Raw genomic sequence first — 7,997 nt, 5'->3', positions numbered from 1 at the left:
CATGCTATTATATTGTCAACTTTGGATGTTTTATATGCATGAATATGCTATTTTATATCTTTTTTGGGACTAACCTATTAACTCAGTGCCAAGTGCGAGTTTCTATTTTTTCCGTGTGTTTGACATTTTTTAGAAAAGAATATCAAACAGAGTCCAAATGGAATAAAACTTTCGCGGTGATTTTTTGGACCAAAAGAGACCCCCGAAGCTTTGTAAGAAGGCCAGAAGAGCCACGAGGGAATCACAAGCCTAGGAGGCGCGACCCCCTAGGCCGCGCCTAGCAGGCTTGTGACCTCCTCGTGGGCCCAACCGACGTAATTCCATCGCCATAAATTTCTATAAATACATAAACCCCCCAAAAGAAACCTACATCGGGAGTTCCGCCGCCACAAGCCTCTGTAGCCACCAAAAACCAATCGGGAGCCTGTTTCGGCACCCTGCCGGAGGGGGAATCCATCTCCGGTGGCCATCTTCATCATCCCCGCGATCTCCATGATGAGGAGGGAGTAGTTCTCCCTCGGGGCTGAGGGTATGTACTAGTAGCTATGTGTTTGATCTCTCTCTCTCTCGTGTTCTTGAGATGTCTTGATCTCGATGTATCACGAGATTTGCTACTATAGTTGGATCTTATGATGTTCTTCCCCCTCTCCCTTCTTGTAATGAATTGAGTTTCCCCTTTAAAGTTATCTTATTGGATTGAGTCTTTAAGAACACTTGATGTATGTCTTGCACGTGTCTATCTGTGGTGACAATGGGATATTCATGTGAGTACTTGATGTATGTTTTGGTGATAAACTTGTGGGTTTCGTGACATTGGGAACCTATGCATATGGGTTGGCACACGTTTTGACTCTCCGATAGAAATTTTGGGGCACTCTTTGAAGTTCTATGTGTTGGTTGAATAGATGATTCTGAGATTGTGTGATACATATTGTATAATCATGCCCACGGATACTTGAGGTGACAATGGAGTATCTAGGTGACATTAGGGTCTTGGTTGATGTGTGTCTTAAGGTGTTATTCTAGTACGAACTCTTGAATAGATCGATCAGAAAGAATAACTTTGTGGTGGTTTCGTACCCGACAATAATCTCTTCGTTTGTTCTCCGCTATTAGTGACTTTGGAGTGACTCTTTGTTGCATGTTGAGGGCTAGTTATATGATCCAATTATGTTACCATTGTTGAGAGAACTTCACTAGTGAAAGTATGAACCCTAGGCCTTGTTTTCACGCATTGCAATACCATTCGTGCTCACTTTTTCTATTAGTTACCTTGCTGTTTTTGTAATTTCAGATTACAAAAACCTATATCTACCAACCTTATTGCACTTGTATCACCATCTCTTCACCGAACTAGTGCACCTATACAATTTACCATTGTATTGGGTGTGTTGGGGACACAAGAGACTCTTTGTTATTTGGTTGCATGGTTGCTTGAGAGAGACCATCTTCATCCTACGCCTCCTGCGGATTGATAAACCTTAGGGTCACCCACTTGAGGGAAAATTTCTACTGTCCTACAAACCTCTGCATTTGGAGGCCCAACAACGTCTACAAGGAGAAGGTGGCGTAGTAAACATCATCGGGCGAGGGCATCACCCGCTGCATGTCCAGCTGAACAGGCCTCCTCGTCGCTTTCAAACACCTCCATTAAACATGCGCCTGTGTCGATAAACCTACTTCAGCCGCATGTCCGTTTGCGAGCCGACTGACATTAAACACAACACCGTACAAGCTCCTCGCGCTTGATGAAAATATGAGCAAATTACTATGAGTTTTAATTCGAATAAAAAATAAATAATTCATGACGATAGTAACAAATACTAAACTAATCATGCAAACTAGTATAGTAAAAGAATAGATCAAATCTAAGGCACATACTAGAAACATAAATTCTAGCACAATCTCAAACAGAGAAGACATGATTGCATATGGTGTAGCGGGAGCAGAAGCGCCAACATTGGTGTTGCCGCCCCTGTCGTTGAGGAAGAGGTCCCTAGATCGGGGAACAAGTCATCATCCAGGAAGTAGTTGCTTCTAGTAGTCGTGTGAGTGTGCTCCCCAAAAACTTGATCACCCCTCTCCCGTACATGATCATGAGAGACGGGGTTCTCGAGGCCTGCTGTCCCTTCTCGCGGTGCACGCCAGAAGGAGGGCCAGAGAAGACTTGTGTGGCTGCGCAATGTTCTCGAACAGTACGAAACCATATGTTTTAGCGGAGGCAAGGGTAGACGTCTGCCTGTTTATATAGTGTGGATCAGGTAGGTCATGGGAGTAAACCGAGGTCCAAGTCGCTAACAGCCCCATGATCCTATAGGATCAGAAACTGCTGAGTAATCAACACACCCGTTAATTATCAATTAACGACTCATTAGTTTTCCCAAGCAGCAAAAATATAGACAATATGAATTTTTATCACATTACATGATAAACCCTTTGTGAAGGGATCTGCCAAGTTTCTAGACATTTGGATATGATCCAACACAACAAATCCGGAGTTCTTCAATTTTTCGACAGATTTCAATCTCATATTCACATGTCTTGATGACTTCATATTATCCTTTGAATTGTTTATCTTTATGATCATAGTTTGATTATCATAGTTCATCAGGATAGTGGGTATTGGTTTTTCAACCACACGTAAGTCCATCAAGAGCTGATGAAGCCACTGTGCTTCAAAAGTGGTCGTGTCTAATGTTGTGAGTTCTGCTTCCATATCTGATCTCATTAAGATGTTCTTCTTGCAAGACTTCTAGGATACAACACAACCACCAAGTGTAAAAACATAACCACTTGTGGCCTTAGTCTCACCAGCATCAGATATCCAATTTGAGTCACTATAACCCTCGAGTACCCTCGGGTACCCGGTGTAGTGAATCCCATAGCTCACAGTGCCTTTCGAATAGTGCATAACTCTCTCAAGTGCATGCCAATAATCATATCCCGGGTTTGATACAAACTGGCCTAGTTTGCTCACAACAAATGATATGTTAGGCCTCGTGGCACTCGCCAAATACATAAGCGAGCTAATAATCTAAGAATACCTCAGTTAATCTCTAGCAATCCGTCGATTCTTTCGAAGCAACACACTAGCATCATATGGAGTTGGAGAAGGCTTGTAGTTTCTATACCCAAAATGACTCAAGACCTTCTCCATATAGTGAGATCGAAGGAGTGTAATCCCACCATTCTCATCTCTCAGCAGCTTGATGTTCAGAATAACATCAGCTACTCCTAGATCCTTCATGTCAAAGCAACGTCGACATACAAACAGAGAATAACTCCTTCGCCCCCACCATGGCAATAGTACACACACTTGTCAGCTTCATTTACAACAAATCATGTTGCAGTTAATGTTGTTTCGAACTTCTCATGCCACTACTTAGGAGCTTCTTTAAGGCCATATAAATACTTCGATAACTTGCACACCTTTCCTTCCTGACCAGGTGCTACTTATGAGATGCGTTGGGTTTTTCCTCGAAGAGGAAAGGTGAAGAAATATAGTAGCGATAAGTATTCCCCCCAATGAGAACCAAGGTTACCGAACTAGTAGGAGAATCATGACAAATTCTCATTGTCAGCACCTGCACACACAAAACCAAACACTTGCACCCAACACAGGCAAGAGGGTTGTTAAGCCCCTTAAACTCGTTACTTGCAAGGATTAGTTCTGATAAACATATATGATATAAATATAATAAGTAAAATCAAATAATAGAAGACAACAAGGTATTTATAGGGTTTTAGTAAATATGTTTAAGTATACCCGAAACCATAGGTTTGGCTAGAGCATTCTCTCTCGAAAATAGCATATGATGGGTAAACAAATTACTATTGGGCAATTGACAAAATAACACATAGTTATGACATGTTATTCATGATAATGATCATGTATATATGCATCACATCCATAAACAAGTAGACCAAAATGATCCTACATGTAATACTATTACTCCACTTCGAGAGCGCTTCTATGCTTTCCTCTCTAGGTATTAAGTTCATGACAAAGAGAGTAATGCTTGGAGCAAGATGACATGATGTAGACAATGTAAGACAAGATATGTTAAGACCTCGAAGTTTTATCCTTAATAGCAATAATACAAATACGTGTCTTGTCTCCTTATGTCACTGTGATATAGAGCACCGCAAGACTGAACGTAATACAACGTACCACTCCAACTTAAGAGGAATCAATCTAGTTGGCCAAACCGAATGTAGATCAGAGAGAAATACGAAGCTATGACAATCATGCATAATAGAATTCAGAGAAGACTCAATTAATTTCTATGAATAATCTGATCATAAACCCCACAATTCATCGGATCCCAACAAACACACTGCAAAAGAAGATTACATCAGATAGATCACCGCAAGAATCGTGGTGAACATGGTATTGAAGATCTGATACGTCCACTTTGCATCATGATTTTATATAAATATTTATTGCATTATGGGATGTTATTACACATTATGGTACAATATTTATGACTTTTCTATCTTATTTTACAAGATTTACATGAAGAGAGAGAATGCCGACAACTAGAATTCTGGACTGGAAAAGGAGAAAACTTGGGAGACCTATTGTGCAGAGCTCCAAAAGTCATGAAAAGTTACGGACAACAGTTTTGGAATTTATAAAAATAATGGGCGAAATAAATACCGAAGGAGACCCACCAGGTGGCCACAAGCCCAGGGGGCGCGGCCTACCCCCCTGGTCGCGCCCTGTAGGCTTGTGGGCCCCGTGGTAGGCCTCCGGTGCCCATCTTCTCCTATATGAAGGGTTTTGACCTAGAAAAAATCATATCAGACCTTTCGGGATGTGACGCCGCCGTCTCGAGGCGGAATTTTGACACAACCAATCTAGAGCTCCAGCGGAGCGATACCACCCGGGAAACTTCCCTCCCGGAGGGGGAAATCAAAGCCATCATCATCACCAACGATCCTCTCATCGAGAGGGGGTCAATCTCCCTCAACATCTTCATAAGCACCATCTCCTCTCGAAACCCTAGTTCATCTCTTGTATCTGATCTTTGTCTCAAAACCTCAGATTGGTACTTGTGGGTTGCTAGTAGTGTTAATTACTCCTTGTAGTTGATGCTAGTTGGTTAATTTGGTGGAAGATAATATGTTTAGATCCTTAATGATTATTAGTACTCCTCTGATCATGAATATGAGTATGCTTTGTGAGTAGTTATGTTTGTTCCTGGGGACATGGGATAAGTCTTGTTATAAGTAAGCATGAGAATATGGTATTCGTTTGATATTTTGATAAGTTACATGTTGTCTGTCCTCTAGTGGTGTCATGTGAACTTCGACTACATGACACATCGCCATTATTTGGGCCTAGAGGAAGGGATTGGGAAGTAATAAGTAGAATATGGGTTGCTAGAGTGACATAAGCTTAAACCCTAGTTTGTGCGTTGCTTTGTAAGGGGCTGATTTGGATCCATATATTTAATGCTATGGTTAAATTTATCTTAATTCCTATTTCATAGTTGCGGATGCTTGCGAGAAGGTTAATCATAAGTGGGAGGTTTGTCCAACTAAGGGCAGCACCCAAGCGTTGGTTCACCCACATATCAAATTATCAAAGTAATGAACGCGAATCATATGAGCATGACGAAAACTAGCTTGACAGAAATTCCCATGTGTCCTCGGGAGCACTTTTCTTTATATAAGAGTTTGTCCAGGCTTGTCCTTTGCTACAAAAATGATTAGTCCACCTTTTTGCACCTTAGTTTCACTTGTTACTTGTTACCCGTTACAAATCACCTTATCACAAAACTATCTGTTACCGATAATTTCAGTGCTTGCAGAGAATACCTTACCGAAAACCGCTTGTCATTTCCTTCTGCTCCTCGTTGGGTTCGACACTCTTACTTATCGAAAGGACTATGATAGATCCCCTAAACTTGTAGGTCATCAAGACTCCTTTCTGGTGCCTTTTCCAGGGAGTGAAGTGCCTTTGGTAAGTGGAACTTGGTAAGGAAAAATTTATATGCTAAGCTGAAATTTACTGTCACTTGTCACTATGGAATATAATCCTTTGAGGAGTTTGTTCGGGGTATCTTCACCCCGATCAGAAGCACAAAGAGATGATCCTCAACCTGCTGCACCTACTGAAAATATTTATTATGAAATTTCTTCGGGTATGATAGAAAAACTGCTAGCCAATCCTTATGCAGGAGATGGAACACTACATCCTGATTTGCACCTAATCTATGTGTATGAAGTTTGTGGATTATTTAAGCTTGCAGGTCTGCCCAAGGATGATGTCAATAAGAAGGTATTTCCTTTATCTTTGAAGGAAAAGGCGTTGGCATGGTATAGGCTATGTGATGATATTGGATCATGGAACTACAACCAATTGAAATTGGAATTTCATCATAAATTTTATCCTATGCATTTGGTACATTGTGATTGGAATTATATCTATAATTTTTGGCCTCATGAAGGACAAATAGTCGCTCAAGCTTGGGGGAGGCTTAAGTCAATGTTATATTCATGCCCCAATCATGAGCTCCCGAGAGAAATTATTATTTAGAATTTTTATGCTCGGCTCTCTCGTAATGATTAATCCATGCTTGACACTTGTTGTGCTGGTTCCTTTATGAAGAAAGATATTGAATTCAAATGGGACTTATTGGAAAGAATTAAACGCAACTCTGAAGATTGGGAACTCGACAAAGGTAATGAGTTAGGTATAAGCCTTAAGTTTGATTGTGTTAAATCCTTTATAGGCACCGATGCTTTTCGTGATTTTAGCACTAAATATGGACTTGACTCTGAGGTAGTAGCTTCATTTTGTGAATCTTTTGCTACTCATGTCAATCTCCCCAAGGAGAGGTGGTTTAAATATCATCCTCCCATTGAAGTTAAAGTGGTAGAACCTATTAAAGTTGAAGAAGCAACTAGTATTTACAATGTTGATCATGTTATTCCTACTGCTTATATTGAGAAACCACCCTTTCCCGTTAGGATAAAGGAACATGCTAAAGCTTCAACTGTGGTTCATAAGAGTTGTACTAGAACACCTATACCTCCTGAAAAATTAAAGTTGAACCTAATATTGCTATGGTTAAATATCTCTTGGTTGATAATATTGATGGGCATGTCATTCACTTCTGTGATGAAGCCGCTAGAATTGCTAGACGTGATACTAAGGGTAAACATAGACCTATTGTTGGCGTGCCTGTTGTTTATGTTAAGATAGGAGACCATTGTTATAATGGCTTATTTGATGTGGGTGCTAATGTGAGTGAAATTCCCTTTACTTTATACAAATAAATTATGAATGATATTGCACCAACCGAATTAGAGGAAATTGATGTTACCATCAAGCTGGCTAATAGAGATACTATTTCACCAATTGGGATTGTTAGAGATGTTGAAGTCTTGTGTGGGAAAATAAAACATCCTACTGATTTTCTTGTTCTTGGTTCCCCACAAGATGATTTTTGTCCCATTATATTTGGTAGACCCTTCTTGAATACTCTTAATGCTAAGATCGATTGTGAAAAAGAAACGGCTACCTTAAGTTTTGGGGATGCATCTCATGAGTTCAGTTTCTCTAAATTCGTAGACAGCACCTTGACAAAGAATTGCCTAGTAAAGATGAAATTATTGGTCTCGCTTCTATTGCTGTGCCTCCTACCGATCCCATAGAACAATATTTGCTAGACCATGAAAATGATATGTATATGAATGAAAGGAATGAAATAGATAGGATTTTCTTTGATCAGCAGCCTAGTCTGAAACACAACCTACCTGTTGAAATACTCGAGGATCCTCCTCCACCGAAGGGTGATCCCGTGTTTAAGCTTAAACAATTACCTGATACTCTGAAATATGCTTATCTAGATGAAAAAGAGATATATCCTGTTATTATTAGTGCTAACCTTTCAGAGCATGAAGAAAAGAGATTATTGAAAACTCCGAGGAAGTACCGTGCCGCTATTGTATATACTCTTGATGATCTTAAGGGCATTAGTCCCACT

This window comes from Hordeum vulgare, chromosome 7H (genome assembly GCF_904849725.1).
Source record: "Hordeum vulgare subsp. vulgare chromosome 7H, MorexV3_pseudomolecules_assembly, whole genome shotgun sequence".
NCBI classification, from domain to species: Eukaryota; Viridiplantae; Streptophyta; class Magnoliopsida; order Poales; family Poaceae; genus Hordeum; species Hordeum vulgare.
This window is presented reverse-complemented; position numbering follows the sequence as displayed.